We start from the raw sequence: 22538 nt of genomic DNA, 5'->3' as shown, positions 1-22538 counted from the left end.
AGACTAATAAGTATTATCAATTGACCCGACTATCGTTCATGAAGAACGAAGTCTTCAATGGACAAACGTCATACTACTTCAATTAAACAAAAAAAGGTAACAGCCTAAGCTTGCTGAACAAACAGCAAGTTGGCTTGCCTGACATGAGCCAACGCGTCTAGGCTGTGCAAGAAGTGAGAGAGATCAACTGATAACAGCTTTGCTTATATTCAGACTCTCATTAGCATATCTTCACTTCAATGCTACCTGATCGTGATCTTCAGTGGTCAAGCCCGAAGCGTGTGTACGTGACGTCACATGTTCAAGAAGAATCGACGTTAAAGTAGTCACGTCATGGGCAACGCCCACTACACGTGCCGTTCACTATTCCAAGACTAGTTACGTCACGGATTCTAGCGTTCGTTAAGGAACAATGATATGAAAACTGCAAATATGTAAAATGTTATCTAACATACAAAATGATAATAAACCTTCACTTAGATTGACATACTATGTCTATCAAGGCCTCCCCATTATCATTTCGATAATCTAAAAAAATTTGAAAACTGTATAATTAAACAATCTTTAAAAATTTAGCCATATCCTTTTACAAAACACAATAACAATGTTAATAGAACAACAATTATTAGAACACTTATTTCAACATTAACAAAAAGGAATTCCGGAGATCCGTAACGTCCGAGAAACACAACATCAGAAAACAGTTCATGTTCGAGAAAAGTTCATCTTGTTAAATCAAATTAAATTTCTTCTCAATTGAAAGTTCCTTGTACACATTTGTCTGAAAAACATGAAAAAAAAATACACAAGTAACTGTTCAAATCAGCATACGTAATACATTATAAAAAAAACTCTAGGATTTCTAATATTGATCAATGATAAAATTGAATTTTTGAAAAAAAATTGATATACTATGTTTGAGTTTTATTTTAAACTTCTCATAAGGCATTCTGCATCGCCAAGAGAAACTCAAACAATTTTTTTTTTTTTTTTTCAATTTATCATAAACTTTTGGTCCTTTAAAAATTTGACCCTTAAAGTTGTGACCATTTAAAATTCCAGTTTTAATATTTTTATACTTGTTAGGTAAAAAGAATTTAAAAGTTCATAAATATTTCGAAAAAGTAATTTTAACAATTTTACCGTTCAAAAATTAATTAACCCTAATCACTTCATCAATTACCCCACTGGAAAACGATCTAGTGGCTTTTCCTTGACTTTTAACGAAGATAACAATCAATCAAATTGTTCACCTTGCAAGAGATTTAACATGAAAAATATCATATGATGTAAGTGCAAATACGAATATTCAAGAGTTACAAAAAACATTTTCAAAATTTGGGGAAAAAAAATTTCTTAAAAACAATGTTATTTTTGTTCACAATAAATATTTTCAATAAATGTTTGCAATTCAAAACGGGTTTGAGATTTCGTGAAAATATCTGCCAAATTTTCCTTACTTCGAATATATTTAATGTCAAAAACATTTTTACAAACTAGATCTCTAATAAAAAATAGTTTCACATCTATGTGTTTGCTTCTATGGTTTTCAATAGGTGAATTTACAAAATCAATTGATGCTTGATTGTCAACAAAAAGAATAGATTTAAATTTAGATCTTTTGATTACTTTATTTTTGATGCATTCATCTAATACCCTATCAAACCACATCAATTCCTTAGCGGATTCTGTCATTGCAACAAATTCAGCCTCCATAGTGGATAAGCTTACACTTTTCTGTTTAAATGTACGCCATTCAATCGGCGATTTGTCTAGAAAAACAATTTGTCCGCCTAAGGATGTGCGATCGTCTCGATTTGACGCGAAGTCAGAATCCGAGAAAGTAATCAATTGAATTTTGCTGCATTGTAACTTTAGTTTTAAATCTCTCGTTTTCCAAACATATCCGAGTAATTTGACAAGGCCATTCCAATGAATTATACCAGGATTTGATTGGAATTGACTAAAAATATTTACTGCATATGCGATGTCTGGACGAGTTCTGTTTGCTACAAATGCTAAGCAACCTACTAAATTTCTATACGGATATTTTGTCATTTCTTTTACTTCATCATCAGTTTTAGGACAATCAACATTTGAATAAATGACTCCTTTGCTAATGGGTAAAGATGCTACAGGAATGTTAAAATTTTCGAAACGTTCATAAATTTCCTGAATATATTCCAATTGACTTAAACACAAATCATTTTCTTCGTTTAAGAAATCTACCCCTAGCAATTTGCGTGTTTTTCCTAATACTTTTAGATCGAAGTATTCATTCAACATGTTGATTGCGCTATTTATATAACATTCATTTTTACCAAATAAAACAATGTCGTCGACATAAAGAAGTAAAATTACATATTCATTGAAATAAACACAATTACAACTTGAAAATTTAGAAAAACCAATTTTATACAAAACTTTTTCCATTTCATAATACCATAAACGGCCACTTTGATGTAAGCCGTATATAGCCCTTTTGAGTTTACAGTATAAATGTTCTTTACCTTTAATTTCAAAACCTGGAGGTTGTGTCATAAATATGGTTTCCTCTAAAGGTGCATACAAATACGCGCATTTAATATCACATTGAACATGCATCCATTTTTCACATACTACCAATAGTGCGAAAAAAAATCTAATTATGCCGAATTGGACCACCGGAGAGTAGGTCTCCCAAAAATTTAGGCCCCTGATCTGAGTATGACCTTGAGCACATAATCTACTTTTGAAACGTACTACCTGGCCTTCCTCATTTTTCTTTACCGAATAAACCCATCTCGATCCTATTGGTACCGTATTTTCAGGCAATTCAGACAATTTCCACACCTCGCGATTTAACATCACGTCATATTCCTCTTTCATCGATGCCTTCCATTGATCCCATTCTTTTGATTTTAATGCCTGTTTGTAAGTACTCGGAACTTTAATATCCTCCGCTAGTCATGAAGAATTCAAATCTACCTTTGGTCTATTAGCGGAAATTTCACCTTCAAATAGGTCCTTACCTACGAAACTAAACATATTTGGATCATACGCGATATTATGTTTATTGCAATATTTGTGAACATCATGCATGGATCTTAATCTGGTATTTTTCCCTTTCTCAAAAAAATAAATATCATTCCTAGAACTATCCGTCCTGGGTCTAACTTTTCTAACCCAAGTTACACTTTTTAAAGGTTTACTTTTCCCGTCAACTTCGCTTTCTGATTCTGATTGTAATTCGCTTTGACTAGTTTCCCCCTCCTCACTGAAAACAGATTCTTCTGCCGTCTCGTCAAGGTCAGAACTTTCGACTTGAGTGAGAGGCCAATTTGGGGTGACTTTTTCTTTCTCTTTTACGTTCGCGAATTCATCTTTGTAGAAAGTGTTTTCTTTGAAGGACACGTCTATGGATTCTATAATTTTATTGAGTTCAGGAACAAAAATACGATATCCTTTTCGTTTAAAAGCATAACCGACCAACACTCCTTTTTGAGCTTTTGCATCGAGTTTATTTCTTAAATTCTTTTGTATAGCTACGAATACAACTGTGCCAAATGCTCTTAAATGACGAGCCGAAGGTTTTCTGCCTCCGTACAGTTCAAAAGGTGTCTTTTTCTGGTTTTTGTGGCAGACGCGATTCCACGTATAGACAAAATATAACATGGCTTCAGGCCAGAAGTTTTGTGGTAATCCGCTTTCTTGAAGTATTACGCGAGTTGCGTTAGCTACCACCCTGTTAAAGACTTCCGCTACTCCATTTTGCATCGGAGTAAATGGTACAGTTAATTCGTGCTTTATGCCCTTTTCTTTACAAAAATCATCAAACTCATTGTTTACAAACTCAGACCCATTATCTGTTCTTACAAATTTTACATTTTTACCAATAAAATTTTCTGCTCTTAAAATATGGTACTTCAAAATTTCAGGAACTAGGCTTTTATTACAAATTGGATAGAGTGAACATCTCCGAGAAAAATCATCGATTATGGATAAATAATATCTTTCTCCATTCCTTCCCTTGACACTATATGGTCCCCAAACGTCAGCGTGAAGGAGTTCAATCGGTCGTTTCGACCGAATATTATCTATAGACTTAAAACTAACGCGTTTGAACTTTCCGATTTTACAATTGTCACAATTTAGTTTTATACTTTTAAATTTGGGTAAACCATTAACGGATTTTAAATCACCAGTTTGTCTGATAGAATCTACGTTCACATGAGCAAATCGCTTATGCCAAGTTTCCAAATCTACTGAATTATTTTCAGGAATGGGATTCTTATCTACATGATTACTCTCAGAGATTTCATTATCCACAGTTTCAACAATATACATGCCATTTTCAAGTTTTGCTTTAAAAATTGGACCCTTTTGGCTAGATACCTCCACGAAACCTCCTCCCCCTACAAATTTTGCACCTCCCTGGTCAAATTTAGTACCAGATAAAATATTACGACGTAATTGGGGAGAGTACAATACATTTTGTAAAATTACAGTTTTTTCACCAAAATTAACTTTAACATCTCCTTTTCCGACAATTGGAAAGGTTTTCTCCTTTACTGCTACCGCCATACGAACATCCCGAACTTTCTCAAAATTCACGAACCAGTCCTTTCTAAAGGAAAAATGATGAGAGGCGGCTGTATCAAAGGTAAATAGGTTCCTAGATCGCCCTGTGCCTGAATGACTTAAATTAGCTTCAGAGACAAAATATAATTCGTACTCACGTCTGTCGTTGGAAAATGACCGTCTCCGTCCTTTGGAATTCCATCGGCGACCTCGACTTCGGTTTCTACTTCGGTTCCATCGATTGGGTCTGTCACTCCTCTGCTGGGGTGAGACTTCTCGGGGATAACCTCGTTGAGTCGTTTGGTGGTTCCGTGGTGGATGACACTTTTTCCGTGTTGGGCATACACGCTTAATGTGGCCCTGTTCGCCACACGAGTGGCAGATAATCTTTGTCATATAAGTATATGAATTGGCTTCTTTCTCCATATTAAGGTTCTGGCGACCCTCTTCTACTATCAGATCAATGACAACCTTATCGAATCTAAACTCAGGTGCAGGACGTGTGAGAATGTTCTGGACAATATTGTCATATGATCTAGGTAAATTCTGGAGAAGGTGAAACGTCAGGTAATCCTCGGGAAACTCTGGATAAGCTAATTTTATGTTATCAAAAATTCGTTGAAGGCGAGCGGCGAATAAATTTAATTTTTCGCCCTTTTCAAGATGGCACTGATTTAATTGATTAAAATTTTGCATTTGAACACATCGATTATTAGGGAAGAAATGATCCTTTAATTTCTTCCATGACTCCGCAGGATCTTCTATATTTTCAATGATTTTCTTTAAACTTTGGTTGATATTTAAAAAAATTATTGACAGCGCGGCTCTTCTTCGTATTTCATAATCGCGAACATCTCTAGCGGTGATTTCGGCTTCCTTGCTGATAACGGGCACTTTTTCCGATCCATCTACAATGGACCACGCATTCCTGTCCATAAGAAGGAATTTTGCATTTATTGCCCATTCCGTATAATTTTCATTCGTAAGTGGCTCTATGGTAACCCCAGAAGTAGCCATTATAAATCTTGACTTTTAAATTCGCATGCGCGATAAAAAGAGTCTTGGATGAAAAAAAATCCTACAGTTCCATTAGGTAGAAAAAGAGTTCACTTCCAAAAAATTGCCGTTTTCAAATATCAACTAGTGTCGCTTTTCCACAAGCGTCCGAGATCTCTTTGAAATTTCGTAATTTGACTGAAGAACATCGGTAAAGGAAACGACTAACACCATTTTCTTACACATCGCTTGTTACGGCCTCCCCGAATAAAACTTTCTTGCACAGCGGTATTTGCTCGGAAAAAAAATAAAATTTTATTCTCAAAAAAATTTACAACTGATTCACTTTCAAAGAACTCTACAGGGGAAAGGCAATCTGGGCCCATAACCCCTTGTTGGATGGGAAGGTATGATTGAAACTAACTCTTGCCCAAACAACGTAATATATTTAGCAGAGTGAAATTGGAGTTCGTGAATCAGTATAATTGAAGACGAATAGCTCATTAAACATCAATTAATTTATTAAAAGATAAAAAACAAAGTATATGGCTTTGAGAAAAAGTAAATAAGGATAAGTATATCATTATTGCAAATACCCCGTTGACCTAGACTAATAAGTATTATCAATTGACCCGACTATCGTTCATGAAGAACGAAGTCTTCAATGGACAAACGTCATACTACTTCAATTAAACAAAAAAAGGTAACAGCCTAAGCTTGCTGAACAAACAGCAAGTTGGCTTGCCTGACATGAGCCAACGCGTCTAGGCTGTGCAAGAAGTGAGAGAGATCAACTGATAACAGCTTTGCTTATATTCAGACTCTCATTAGCATATCTTCACTTCAATGCTACCTGATCGTGATCTTCAGTGGTCAAGCCCGAAGCGTGTGTACGTGACGTCACATGTTCAAGAAGAATCGACGTTAAAGTAGTCACGTCATGGGCAACGCCCACTACACGTGCCGTTCACTATTCCAAGACTAGTTACGTCACGGATTCTAGCGTTCGTTAAGGAACAATGATATGAAAACTGCAAATATGTAAAATGTTATCTAACATACAAAATGATAATAAACCTTCACTTAGATTGACATACTATGTCTATCATAATTAAATTTCAGTTTAAAACAAATTAGAAGTGAAGAGTAAGAACTTGAACGATTTTTGCGACATGCGCGTGGCCTCAACGAACGTATCCGCACAGCAGCGAATGTATCCCCCTTACACGCTATACTCTATTCATATATTACGTATACATTACGTATGTACTATTCATATATAACTTTTACAAATTAATGAAATAATATCAGTTTAAAACAAAATAGAAGTAAGAATTTTGATCGTTTACGATGTTTAAACGGAAAGCCGAAATGCTAAGTTCCATAAGTCAGTCAACAATATAATACTTATACAAGCAGAGATGATACCACACAGTGGAAGATGCAGAATTAACTTACTGCACTGTCAAGCAAGTCAAACTGTGTTTCATACAACTGTCTGTTGCCCCTTTTAAAGTCGTGCTGGATATATAAATAATATCAGATTTTTCATTGTTTTCTTCTTTGAAGTGCACTTTTTGTAGCCTAAAGGTTTTGAGTGCACTACTAAAGCTTACAGAAGTGCTCCAACATTGCATTCAGGCTACTCCAGCAGGTTTTTTGGAATATGTAATACACTTTCTCTATTTTTTTGTAAAGTGTAATTTACTGAATTTTAAATTTTAGTGATGGTTTTCGTAAGTGATTATAAGTTTTACACATTTTCTCAATTGCGTTCAGCAATTCAGTACAAAAACTGAAACCTCGAAAGAAAATAACAATTCATTCTCAGAAAATATACTCTATTTTTATTGTATTCTTAAATGGTAAATCCATCATTAGTCATAAAAGAGTTTTTCTTGCTCTTGCAAATATACCAGAAAGAAGATTCAAACTTCAGATATGCTTGTGAAAATAGTCGTTTTTATGAACGGCAAAAGCTGGAAAATGCTTAAATGGAAAAAACATTGCGGGATTGAGAGCAATATCCCAGGGGATCAATCCCGCTAAATATCCTGCAGGATCGGGATTGGAATACCTAGTGCACGTACATGTACGTACAAAAAGACATTTCCCTGCAATTGTTTCATAATTTTTCCTCTACAGGGTTAGAAATTTTAGTTTTTTCTCTCGTTTATCGTAAGATTTCATACGATATTGTTAATTGTTATAGAGCACCAGGCTCCCTGAATGACTTTATTATTGACGAATTTAGAAAATTGGAAAATGACAGGTCAGTGTTCACCCGGGACTTCAATGCAAGAAATAAAGAATTTGAGGACAGACTCTCTACCCCTAGCGAGACTACAATTGGAAAATGGCTTAAAAACTCTAAGTTAATAATACTTAATGACAAAACTCCAACAAATCTCAATAGAAGTAAGGAAGACGGCATTCTTAACTTAACTGCAGTCAGCTGAGAAATCGTAATGTCTTTCTCGTGGGCAGGACTTGATGAAAGAGGACAGAGCGATCATTTTCCTACTATCATTAAAACTGACACTCCAGATCGATTAAAATTTATCACAAAGACACAAGTCTCGAAAACTTTACAAAAATAATTAATGGAAATGCCTCATCATACAGATATCAACCAACAAACGGTTGACTTAATTAACGTAATGAAAGCAGCAGAAATAGCAGAATCGAAAACCATAAAATTCTACAATAAAACAGTTTAATAGAGAGTGCATAAAAGAAAGCACATAGAAGTGCATGTTTAAAAAACTTATCGGGTGAGTGCAAAAGTTCGTGCAGAGTTTCTGAAAGAAAGTCATACAGTGATTAGGCAAGTAAAACTCTTTATTCAATCGATGATATATTCTCCATCATTGTCTATAATCTTCTTCCAACGTTCTGGCAGCATACGTATGCCTCGATCATAAAAACTGCGTGGTTTAGATTGGAAGAACGAAGACACGACGTTTTGTAAGGCATTCAAAGAGTCAAGTTTTTTTCCATTTAAATGATTTTGCAATGACCGGAATAAGTGATAATTCGATGGTGCGATATCAGGAGAATACGGTGGATAAGTTAGGACATCCCATTTCAGGCTGTTTAGTTTGCATAGCGTCTGTCTTGAAACGTGTGGTCTAGCGTTATCTTGATGAAAGACTACGCCTTTGCGATTTGACGAACTCGGACGTTTCTGTTTGATTTCTTGGTTCAGATTAGTTAATTGACGACAGTACTTGTCCGAATCAATCGTTTAGCCGGCGGGGAGAAACTCAAAATAAATTATACCCTTGCAATCCCACCAAACACAGAGCATCACCTTCATCGGGTGCAAACTGGCCTTTGCCATTGCGTCACCATGTTCACCTGCCTGTTTCCATGTTCATTTGCGCTGAACGTTGTTGTACAGGTCCCATTTTTCATCGCCCGTCACTAATTGATCCAAAAACGACTCGTTTTTGAGCCGCCCGAATAAAGATACGGCAGCAAAAATTCGCTGGATTTTGTTGCTCTCGGTCAACAAATGAGGCACCTATCTATCGAGCTTTAAATCAAATCCAATTTTTTTTTAACGCCGAAAAGCGGTTGATCGGTCAACATTAAATGCTGTAGCAACTTCCTCTGTTGAAATTCGAGGAGTATTCTGAACTAAAGACCGCAAAACGTCGTCATCAATGTCGGAAGGTCGACCTGAGTGTGACTCGTCTTCCAGCTCAAAATCTCCGCAACGAAATGTTGCAAACCATTTTTCCACAGTTCGTTTAGCTGGTGCTTGATCTTGATAAACGTCTTCAATGTTTTTTACGGCTACTGCAACATTTATTCCCTTCCGAAACTCGTAAAGTATAACATACCGTAAATGCACTTTATTAACACTCATTTTAAAAGTAATCTTTCTGGAAGCAGTTTGTATCTGCACAAATTATTTTGGTTGGAATGAAAGCTGCACACGTCACCTTTCCAATGATCTGTCTTACGTAGAAAAAGGTATTAATGACAACACATTACGCCTGTTCTAACGCCATCTATTGCAACTCCGCACGAACTTTTGCACTCACTCAATAAAAAAATCACCAAATACAGATACAGTCGACTCCGGCTACAACGCAATCCGACTTACGCGAAATGACTATAACACGAATTTTTTGAATTTATAGCTAACGCAAATTCCTCATTCACAATACTAATTATTTTTGAATTAACTATCAGCTTTCTTATTCGCTACTAAATACTGATTTCGTGAACATTATTACATACGTTTAGCATTGCTGACAGCGACACAACACCAAACTAGTCTACACATCGCGCTGTTACTGCATCAAATAACTACTCAGTATCTTTCATTTGTCTTTTTTTTTCATTCTAAATATTAAAGTTGATGAAATATAATGGCATCTTAGTATGCTGTTTCATCTAAAGTTTGGGAAGATGGGAGGAAAAGTCGAAACATAAATATATCCGTAAAAGTTTAGAGCTTAGTTTCTTAAAGCTGGCAGAGTAATGTCTCAGCAAAGTTAATATTATGAAAATGGAAGCTGATATTGTATTGTGGTTTAAAGATATTAGGAAGATGGGCTGTTGCCATAAATGGAAATGTTTTAAAGAAATGCCAAAGCAACCGTATTTAAAAATGTATTAGATAACAATCTGATCATAGAGCATAAATCATCATCATCTTCATTTTTTACTCATGAATATTATTACTAATCCACTGTGTACACTACTGTTGTAGTGCAGCATTTTATTATTATTACATACTGTGCGTACCGTGTTGTTTCATTAACGTGTTTGATCATTCATTTTGTGCTCCTTAAAGTATTTCATGTTGAATAAAACAGCTTTTTTTTATTTTTCAAAGTAAGAAACTAACTTATAGCTGAATAATGCTTTAAAGCAGTTTGAGGGATGTTTATATGTGTCTAAAAGAATTTGGTATGCTTCTAAAAAAATTTATACCTAAATTTTTCCACAACGCGAAATTTTGACTTACGCGAGAAGTCTTGGAACACATACCTCGCATAAGTCGGGACTCGACTGTAATTGGATTAAAATGAAAAAAGCAACAGCTATGTTCAAATTAGCCATAAAACAGGCAAAAAAACCTTTTGGAAAGAGTACTATTATAACATAAAAAATTCAAAAGAAATTTTCAGCTCGGTCAAAAAGTAGAACAAGCAAATATTTTTGTTGAACTTTTTGCTAATACAAACGAAGATAATCCACAACCTTTAATAAACGAAGTTGCAACTGCAGATAACTTAACATCTGAAATTTCCTTTGATAAAGTGGAAAACATGAAAACCTTGAAATACATGAAAAACAAGAGCCCAGGTTCTGACGGGATGAAGATTAAAGCAATAAAACTTCTACCAGAAATTGGTAAACAGACCCTACTAGAATTATTCAATAACAGCTTAAAGTCGGGAATTGTTCCCAAAGCTTGGAAAATGGCGAAACTTATCCCCATAAAAAAAGGATCTAAAAACCCCAAACTCTTAGACAGCTACAAGCCAATAGCGTTAACCCAAACCACCGTCAAAGTATTAGAAAAAATCCTGCTCTATCTTACCAGTACATGGGTTCTAAAGCGAAACATCTTACCCACCTATATACATATATATGGCTTCACAGCGGAAAGAAGCACTAATGAATTCCTATATGACCTTCTTAAGCATATTAAAATATGCCATTAAAAAAAGTATTTTATCTATGCGATAAGTGTGGATCTTGAAGCAACATATGCCAATGTCAAAATAACAAAATTGGTAAATAAGCTATCAAATTTAAAATTAGATATAAAATTAATTAATTGGATAAAGGATTTTCTTTCCGAAAGGGAAATTTTTGTTCAATGGAGGGGAGTGTGCTCTGACACGCGTAGAGTTCATTGTGGATTGCCACTGGGTGCCATTTTGTCACCGCTTCTCTTCAATCTGTATATTTCAGATTAAGACAGTATATTACTAATGCAAAAATATTTACCCACACCGATGATGTAATGCTTTTGGTCTGCGACAAAAAAAAAAAAAAAAAAAAAAAAAAGAAGCTGCCGAAAAGTCTTTGGAAGAATGTCTAATACGATTACAATCTTGGACCGATGATAACGAAGTGACAATCTCAACGCAAAAATCAAGCCTGATTGACTTTTCTTCTAAAAAAGAAAAGAATGGGAAAACGTTCTCTAATTAATGAAAGTATCTCATGGAACACGAAACACAAAATACTGGGCGTAACATAGCAAAATAATCTAAAATGGAATGAACACAACGAACTCTTAGAATATAAAACAAGTAAAATGTTAAATGCCTTGAAATGGTTGAGCAAGAGAAATACGGGACTAAACAATAAATGTCTAATAAAATCATCAAGCAGGTCTTGGTCACACAACTAGACTATGGTATAATTATTAGAACGAAAGATAGCAAACAAAAGTACAAAAAAAAAAAAAAAAAAAGGGACACCATCATAAACACAGGCATCCGAATTGCTTTAGGCATAAACAACTTTGCACCAAATGACCTCATCAGATTTCAATCAAAAATGGGTCTGACACAACACAGTGTCCACTGGATATCCCTTCAATTCTTTCGCAAGCAGCTATTCAAATAAAAAAAAAAAAAAAAAGAATTACCAATGTACTCTCAATTTAAAGAAAGGAAACAAGGAAGATGAAATCGAAAACACTATTAGGCTAAGTTACGGACAAATAGTGAAAACGAATTGTTTAAACGAAAATCCAATACTTAAAGAAAACCTGTCTGGTGCTAAATTCAGTGCCGAAAAACTAAAAGTTCGGACCGATGAAGAACAGTTTCAAACTGTGAAGGTTAGCTTCGCTATCAAGTCACACTTTCAGATGTTTAAGGAGAGTAAAGAAAATTTCCAGGTATGGGCAACAGACAGCTCAAAGAGCAACTATGTTTCAATCAGTATATACAATGGATTATCAAAGGCCGAAAGAAAACTCAAAATCCTTCCTATCTGCTCCGCCTTCACCGCGGAAATGTTGGCTATACGGTACACTGCTAAATTTCTCTTAGCCAACAACCAACCAACAATAATCCTATCTGATAGCCTTAAAAGCATTGAATAATTCCAAAAAATAACGAAGATCCTTTAATAACCTCAACTCGTTCCCTTTTACAATCTTTCGCCAAGCATAACAAAATCGAACTGTATTGGGTACCAGCTCACGTCGGAATCCCAGATAACAAGATGACTGATGCTCTAGCAAAACAGGCTGAAAATAATGCACCAACTCCTATCATCCCAAATTTAGTACAGTAAAAAACCCAAACATTCAAAAAAAAAAAAAAGTTTAAACCTGTCGCAAATTGTTTATTACCCTCCCGATAGGAACAGGTAAAAAGTCCCATCCCATTGTGCATCGGGTTTCGGAATGGGAGGTATTTAAACCTGTCGCAAATTGTTTATTACCCTCCCGATAGGAACAGGTAAAAAGTCCCACCCCATTGTGCATCGGGTTTCGGAATGGGAGGTATCTAAAAATTGCTGTTTTGAGCATTTTTTCGGAATTTTTAGAGTAAATTTCAAGAGAGAATATTATGTCATACTAAATTTAAACGCATAAAAATAAAGGTGTTTACCCCCAAGAGGGATGACACAACCCATGCACCAATGCTAGAGCCCCCCATCCACGTAAAACGAAGCAGTACCCCCGTTCCCCCCTCCATACATTTCAAGTGGAAATATTATTTTATGCAAAGTTAGTTAGTAATCAAATGTGTCCATCCTCCAAGTGCGATGGTGCCCCTTCTCCCAAAGCTACAGCGCCCCTCCCCCGAAAAAATATAATACGCCAATCTCCCCCTCTCCTTTCCATTTCAAGTAGAAGTATTATTTCATGTAAATTTAAAATGCATTAAATCAGGACTGTCCACCCCACAAGTACAGTAGCTCACCTCCCAAAACGAAATAATATACTTAAAGATTACTCCCCCTCCCCACTCTGATGGCGTCAGAATTTTTTTTTTTTTCCCCTTTTACTATATTGCTTTTTTACAGTACTTAAAAGCAAAATTTTTAGTTTGCGTTATAACATGCATGCCTCAAATACGTCATCAGATTGAGATAAAAGCTCCATCAGAACTGGAGTTTTCAAATGATTTCTCTTAAGCTTCAAACAAAAAGTCTTCATTGTCAAGATTTTTTTTTTTTGAAATCTAGATTCTCGGCAAAAACGTTATTGTTGCAGCTATGTCTAACACAGTTTGCACATATAGTTGAGCACTTCAGTCCACTTTCATACTTATCAAACATTCCTTTTTCCATTGAACCCCTCAGAGCAAGCACAAGACATGAGGCGAAGAAGTCTTCTAGAGCAGAAGGCTTGGCTGTTGTAGTAGGACGCAGATATTTCTGTGGTGCTTTCTCCTTCTTTGTACCCATCAAAAATGACACTAGCTTTTCCATACATACACTGCATTGCTGGCATATTTCCTTGAGGCTTGCAGATCATTACCGGAAAAAAAAAACATGATCGAGAAGGTATCTTCCATCTATAACATATATGACACCACCTGTTGGTTTTTGTGATAGTGGCGTGGACGTGGATGGATCTTTTGCTTCAGATAATAACACTTAAACCATATAGGTTTTCTTTACTTCTGAAACCAGATTCATCGAATACTCATGGAGGATCAGCGCACAACTCGTACTAAAAGTTTTTAGCAATTTGTTGTTCCATCTTTTTTACTGTTCATGCTATTCGGTGTAAAAGATGGTTTGGGCTTACACATCTCTACAGATAGTAACTATTCTCGTAACAGAAGCTAGAGACATAATTGCATACCTCCTTTACAAAGAAATGCTACTAAATTTTTTGCCTTCCATATCCTTTTATGTTACTACCCCAACGTTAAAGGCCTTATCACATTTCACCTTATTATCAGCGACCGACCAGTATCGGCGAGCAACGCCATTACCGCAACTTGAGTCAATACCCGTGGAGAGGAAAGAGCAGTATTAAAATTCTACTGTTTGTATTACTCATTGCTCTCACCGAGACTTCTTCCATCGTAATCACTACAGGTTCTGGTCACTGCATTGGATTGTTGGGTGGCTGATGTGACATATTTATCAATTTTTTTATTACATAATGTACTCGAAAGTTTCAGATAGTGTTGCAAGTATATGTTCGCATATTTAGCATAGTTCACATATAATTGGCTGTGTAAAAGAGAGGCGGCTAGGTGTTTGCAAACGAGAACTCCCGCCGACTTGGAGGGTGCAGAATTTCAGCATTGCCTTTCTCACTGTTGGCAATTTCGGTTTGCCATTACCGTAAGGGCCATTTACCCTTACGGTAATGGCAAAAGATTTTTGAAAAGTTGAAGTAAATTAATTAAGAAGAAGGAGGTAAACTGCAGTCAATTTGGACTTGTTTTTTAATGCTGCACAGGGATTTTGTTTTAGATATCACCCCAGTGCTCTAAACAGTTTATTAACTCCAGTCACAACTAAATTGGTTACTGCGAGCTCGCTTAGATCTTTTAGATTTATCCTTCTGACATTACTATATCATTGTGTGGCATTTTGTACTTTGGAAAAGTTTTAAATCAATGAAAGTTTCTCATGAACTTCACTGCAATCGTTGATTTTAGAATGCAAATTTATGGTCAACCCCCCCCCCCCCCAAAGCGATGGTGCATCCCTGAAGTGTGGAGGGGAGTACCCATCCAGAGTAAAAGCTCTCAAAAAAGAAAGAAATACCCCTTGAAAAAATGAAAAAACTGCCTTAAAAATTCCAATGACGCAATCTGCGCCATGGACCCTCCCTTCCCCCCGCCTTTTCACCCCGGTTAATTAGCATTTTTTTTCTATGAGAGTTTATTATTTTACTAATATAGAGTGATTTCTGCGACTTTTGAGTATTTTTTTTAAGTAATAGAAATTATTTTTATTTAAAAAGAGGATTATTTCGCCCCCCTCTTTCCCCCCACACAGCACACTCGTCTATAAAACGACTATTTCTCGTCGAAACTCATCTAAAACTCATCTATACTCATCTACATCTAAAGGTGATATCTATTCTACGACTAATAAACGTCATTTCTAGATGTTCTAATAAACGTCTATAATTGGACGTCTATTAGTTATCCTTGACAGACGTAAATTAGGTCATCCACAAGGGTCGTCTACTAAACGTCGAATAGAAGTGTCCAGTAGAATCAACACAAACAGTGATGAGTGAAAGCGGATTGCGGTGGTGCTAAATGCTGCAAAAAGTGAATTAAAAATAGTTCATTAGTTCATGTAATAACGGTTAAAGGGCAAGAACTTTATTTTTAAAAAATGTTAATGACAATGATGATATTTATAATTTATTGACATAATTGGCAACACTTGTTGCTATGTTATAGTAGGATGCGTAATGCAGCGATGTAGCAGAAGCACGTGCTTCAACGTACATTGAGCAGCAACGCCGCTTTTTACTTCTGATATTTTAGCGTCTGTTTTATAGCGCCTTATTGATTTCGGTAAGCTTATTCATCTTGTTGATGATTTCTGTTTCAAAATGATATATGGAAATAAGACTGTTGAATAAAAAATAAGCTTACACACATGAAAAATTGAAAATAAAGGTTTAAGTTTAATAGTGTAATTGCTATAAGTACTAAAAAATTGAACTGGCAGATTAGACAAAAATGTATGAATGTTAAAAGGTTAAGGAAAATGTAATGTGTCGTATAAACATTACAATTAAGAGTCCAGAATTGAAAAAAGGTGTGCTGCGTTAATAAGCTCACCTAGAAGACGTTTTTTTAGATCATCTATAACTGTTCTTGGTAACGTTATCTAGCGCTATGGATATCGTCTATTATTGATCTAATTCCACCATTTTTCATCCATTGTAGTCGTCTTTTCGACGTGTATAAGACGACTTTCGACTGTTCTGAGGGGACATTTCGACGAGTTACAGACGGTTTTTAGATCAGTTATGGACGAGTGTTTACCCGACGCGCAAAGTGTTGGGACTTTTTACCCCTTGCTGGAAGGGTAAGAAGTAATTTGCAACAGGTTTCAACTTTTTTTTTTTTTTTGAATGTTTGGGTTTGGCCATTTTTTGGCTTAATTCTACTGTACTATTTGCACAGTTAGGTTGCGTTCGACGAACCTAACCGTTCTACCGGTGAGTAGCCGGTTACTAACCGTAGCGTTCTATTATCTACCGGTTACCATTTTGAAGCTGTTGATTGGTTGACGTGATGGGTTAACCGGTAGCTACCGGTTGGGCTCGTCGAACAAAAGCAGGAAAACATGAGGAACTACTTAAACAAGTTCAAGAACAGAATGTTACCAATTGAGAAACAAAATACCTTGGGTTCAAAGTATAGTGCCTAGAAAGAATAGTGTGCCGATCGGCGCTTTTTCCCCTTCGATTCTTGAAGACAAAATGTATGAAAACCGCTAGAGGGCAGTGCGGTCGAGGTGTACGTTCAATTTCTCGGTGTTTATATTAGTAGACGCGGGATTTTGTTACAATTTAGTTCCGCGTTTCTCTTTTTTACCTTTCTTTCGTGAATATTTCATGAAACAGCGTTTAAGGCTTTTAATGGAGGCATCAGAGTTTAATATTAGAAGAAGTAAAGCTTTATCTTGTTTCGTACCAGGGTGCAAAAGTGGATACAAAACATGCAAAGAAAAAGTTTCGCTTTTTAAAGCTCCAGCAGATGAAGAAAAACTAAAGAAGTGGAACTCGTTAATTCCCAGGTTGGAAAAAGTTTTTGATAAATATTGCTCAATTTGTGCTCTGCACTTCGAAAAACATTTTATTGAAACGCATAATGAGCATATTATAAATGGTGAGGAAGTTTTGATTCCCCGGGGAAAACTTTTTTTAAAAGACGAGGCAATTACGACAATTTTCCCAAATCTGCCAACATACTTTACTAAAAAAATACCAAAGCAAAGGTCCATCAGAAATTATGCAGTTAAGAAAAATGTTCCCTGTTTGTAAAAAATAAAACTTGATCTTTCCGCAGATGAAACTGAAATAACCACGTATAAATCTATTATAGATGAAATTGTTCATATTAATTTGCCTAACGAATATTGGGTTTGTATGAAATTAAAAAAATCTCCAAATATGGTAGTTTTTGTATATAATGAAAATTATGTGGAAAATAATATTAACGATAAAAAGATCATTATTGAAGTAGAAGAAAATTTACAAATCAATGCTACTATTTTGGTCAAAGGTGTAAAAGTAGATTATCCTGTTCTTCGACTCAGACTGAGAAGCCCTGATAATTTTAATTAGCTTCAAGAATTTAGAAGCAGTTTTATTTTGTAACTAGGGGTACCCGCACGACTTTGTCCGAAGGAGAAAATTAAAAGGTCATTTGATTAGCCTGATATTTACAAATAATGGATGATGAATTTCTCGCCAATTGGCTATGTTCATTCGCTCTTCCCATGTTACGATTCCACGTCAGGATAATTTCGTAATTTACTCGTCCATCTTATGATAATTCTGCTTCGGAAACTGTTTTTAAAATTTAAAAATAAAAAAAGAACAAAATCAAATTTTCGAAAATTCGCTTCGAGGTGCACACCCCCATGCTACAAACTAACTTTGTACTAAATTTCATGAAAATCGGCCGAACGGTATAGGCGCTGTGCGCGTCACAGGGATCCAGACAGAATTCCGGACAGAAATCCAGACAGAGAGACTCGGCTTTATTATTAGTAGAGAAATAAGAGACGCACTGTTATTGAATACTTAGGGGCCATTCATTAATTACGTAAGGATGATTTTGGCAATTTTTGACCCTCCATCCCCCATGTAAGGGTACGTAAGAATTTTCACCCCCCCCCCCCCCATTCTTATGTAAGATTCCATTTCGTTTTTCAAAATGATAAAATAACAAATCTTGAATCGTTACATCACTGGAATCGTTATTAAATTCACATTATTAAATTAAACCTTTTCCGTAAAGAAATAGTTACTGAAAAGAATCTAAACTGAATGTTTTTTCGACTTTTTTTCTTTTTTTTTTTTTTTGATGTAATATTAATTACAAATAAAACATGCCGTACGCAATGCGACTCCTTTATTATATTTTACACTATAAATTCTTTGTAAAACAAATAAAAAAACATCTTATCCTAACACGTTTCTTACCTTCCAGACGCAAATAGAACATAATCTCTGCCAAATCACTTGACCGCGCAATGTCTAATGTGAAATATAGATTTGGAAAATATTATGTAAGAATGAGTTTGACCCTCCCCCCAAGTAAGGGTACGTAGAGGCTTTTCCAACCCCCCTCCCCCTTGGGACCCTTACGTATTTAATGAATGGGCCCTTATAGTCTCCTATTTTCATTGAAGTAAGGTAGTTTTATAATAAGGTAATAAGGTAATTTTATATGCTTCAAAAAATAAACGAACACCCATGTAACAATTAGCACTTATTACAGAATTTGTCTTTTGCGCAGAAATAAGTTTAATCCGAAAAACGGGGTTTTAAAACTGCGAAATCAGCATGCAATCGCTGATTTAAAACGAGTCTGATTGAGGAGCATAACGTACTACTCGAGTGCAGCGCCACCTGGATTTTCCTCGGATCTGACCTCACTTTTTCCCCGCCGATCGGCACACTACTCTTTCTAGGCACTATAGTTCAAAGTAGGAAAACAGAAATAATTCGAATCGAATCTTAACTAATTCGCTTCTGACGAAAGACAAACTTTCCTTATTCCTCTCTAATTAATCTAATCATGTGTAGTGGAGAGTAGGGACTCTGTGCCCACACCTGATCACAGGACTGCGCCTAAGCGTCAGAAGAAGAAGATGACATCTCAACTCAAATGTTTAGTCGCGGTTTGTTTGATTTGGAATTTAAAACCAGTTATGCTTTTTAATAGAGGTAAAGCCACTTTATTAGAGTGAAGCATATACCTCAAGATATAAGAAGTAGTAGTGATGCTTATAAGTACCGACGGCAAAAATTTCTGAAGTTGTGTCTTGTGTTCACATCACTCTTTTTGCGTTATTGATCTTTCATCAACTGAGGCATTTAGCCGTGAAGCGGCAAATGGCGAGTGCTGCCGAAAAGGATTGTGCAGGATGCAGCTATTCAGCTTCATGCTGTGAGAAAACTTGCCTTTCTAGTCACTATGAAACGGCATCAGAAACAACTTTGGACAAGTTTATTTCTTCAATTAAGTACGTACACATACATAATTTTAAGTACAGGTGAACTCGGTTAATACGAAGTGTCAAAAATCCACGAATTTGTTCGTATTAGCCGTTATTCGTAACAACCGTGATTGAAAAAATTAAGGAATGCTTACCTATATTTAAAAAATATTGCAACTTATTCACATACTGTTATCTAACTGTGCATAGTTAATAAAATATAATGCTAACTTAACCGCATTAAAAAAAAAAAAAATCACTTATTTCTTATCGATGAATGTTTTTGGAAATTATTGAAAAGAAAGATGATAATCGACAATCGTGGAAAAGGTTGGAATCCATAATGTAAAATTAAGTTTTATCTCCGAGTAAAATGAACTATTCACAGGTAAACAAATCTACTACCTGGGTGATTTTCTAATTTGAGGCATTTTTGATGTCCAACAAAAGACTATTTTTTATTTCAAAATTGAATACCTAACAAAATGATGAATATTTTTAATTAAAGAGGTCAGAAATTTTTGTTCATTTTAGCTGAGACTTTCAATTTAATGTATGTATTGAACATGCAATTTTTAATCACATAGAGTCTCGAAAATTGAATTGATTGGGACTCGCACTACCTCAGATTATCCGGAAAATTCATAGCAGTTAAAACGTTTCACTTTTTGGAGGACATAACAAAATGTCCTTGAGGAACTACTTTGATATACCCCCCCAAATCGGAAATTTGGCGACTTTTTTTGTTTTTGTTGACACAAAACTTTGTTGCCACAAAAATTGTTGCCACAAAACTTTAAAAAAAACTCAAAAAATGGTACAAAATACATGAAAATACTAAATTTGGCAACAGCAAAAACCTAAAAGCTGAAAAAAACCTAAATTGGCAACACCAAAATAAGGAACAGCAACCCTAAAAAGTCCGTAGGGAATGCCAGATTTGGCGCGTAATTTTTGGGGGTGTATATCAAAGTTATACCGTCCTTGAAAATTCTTTGTTCAAGGAAAAGGAAGTGTTGTCTTTACGAAAAATTGATCACTCAAATTTTAAAAGAAATTTCCATTTTTATTGTATATTTGATTAATTTTCAATGGTGCAGTTTGTGCCATCCCGAATACATTATTATGTAGCATAAAATTAGAAATTAAAAAAAAATTTGATTTTTCAGAAATTGAGTTTTTACAAAATTATTTTTTCACAAAAAACTGTTGTAAAAAAACCTGGACAGGCCCATGCTACTGGTTTATTAAACTAGTGCTGTTTTTTTTCTAAATTTCTCCCCCTGCATTATATTACAAGTTTACAATATCCGTCACATATGTCTAAATTAGAAGGGAGAAAAATAAGTCAATGAATTTGACATTCAGGGTTTGCCGATATGTATCAGTCGATAAGTATCACAATGTAAGTATATCCGATATTTATTTTGAAAATACAGTAAAAGCTCGTTAAGTCATCACTCAAGGGGCCAAAAGCTTTTGACCACAGATGCAGAGTGACTACTTATGTGGAGTAGGAAATTAAGGGAGAAAAAAATGCCTAACAAATACTCTCGTGAATAGCTGTAGAATTCAGTGAGAAAAGCAATTTAGCTAATCAATGTCTATATATTAGTTTAAACTTCAAAAAATAATAAAAAGGGTTAAAGACGCTCATTATAGTTACCTTGTTTTCATTTTCTTACTCATACATTACTTAATAATAACAACTTATTTTGATGTACTTGGGGTATGTTAAAACAATCTATTAAAATTCACTGATGAAGTTGTTGCTTATTGAAAAAAAACTTCAAGCTATAATTTCTGCGTCTGTTGTAGAACAGCGGATGTTAAATACTAACAAACTTTCTCCAGGCTGTCTTGCTGCTGTAACTTTCTCCCACTCCATTATCACCTTCGAATACTTTCTTTAGTTATCGCTAATAAAATTTAACATAATAGAAATACCAGTCCCACTTATTTTTTTCTTCCCTATAACATCAATAAGGCAGGTTATTTCTTGTTGTAACTAGCTTATCTTTTCTGGTTCATGGAAAAAAAAGTCCTTAGTATTTATCCCTACAGTCTATGTTTTTTATAAATTAAATGCTGCTTTTTCTGGTAATCCTTTAAAAATCAATGGTATATAGCATGAAAAGCAAAGCACTATCAGCTCTTGAAATGTTAGACACATAAATGACGAGCAATGTATTATATCATTTCACAAATGTATACCTAATAAATTACTGTATTTTCGGGAGTAAACACTGCTGCACATACAAGAAAAAAAGTAAAAAAAATGCCGGTGCGGTGTATATAACAAGTGTGGCAGATACAGTGTCTCTTTTTTTTCCCCAAGTTAAAAAATAAAAAATCTAAGTTTAAAAAAGAAAGGTAAAAATGCTGCTAATAGATGGCACCACATCGTTTCCTTTCATTTTGTGAAATCCTTCAACCTTGGACGACAAGCAAAGCAAAGAAGGGGGAGGGAAGATGAGTCGGCGATTGCACGTGTTTCACTGAGGAGAGAAACACTGATTCACGTGGGTGAACATTCATTGTGGAGCAAATGTGTCAGGTTGAGGAGACAGCAAAAGTGCTAGTAAGGGAGGGGATGGATGTCCAGTTTTATAAAGGGAATTAATCAGCCCCTTCACAAAAATTGGTGGCTCGGTCAAGCAACCTAATTGGAAACTTGTCTCCCAGCTCTAATTTTATTATTCACTCACATCGTCGCATTGCATCTTTTGCTGTCATTCAAGCCTGCTTGGTTTATCATTTTTTGTAGAATTTTTTCAAGGAGTTGCTTTTGAAATGGCTCCTAAGCGATTGAAAAGTTATAC

General features: G+C 35.3%; 1 protein-coding gene across 1 annotated transcript in view; it reads left to right on the top strand.

The window, feature by feature from the left end:
- Positions 1–22538, top strand: part of LOC129234375 (sodium/bile acid cotransporter 7-like) — a 64297-nt gene that overhangs the window by 27947 nt on the left and 13812 nt on the right. The gene's annotated exons all lie outside the window — the stretch shown is intronic.

The sequence above is a fragment of the Uloborus diversus genome, chromosome 1 (assembly GCF_026930045.1).
Source record: "Uloborus diversus isolate 005 chromosome 1, Udiv.v.3.1, whole genome shotgun sequence".
Taxonomy (NCBI): domain Eukaryota; kingdom Metazoa; phylum Arthropoda; class Arachnida; order Araneae; family Uloboridae; genus Uloborus; species Uloborus diversus.
This window is presented reverse-complemented; position numbering and strand designations above follow the sequence as displayed.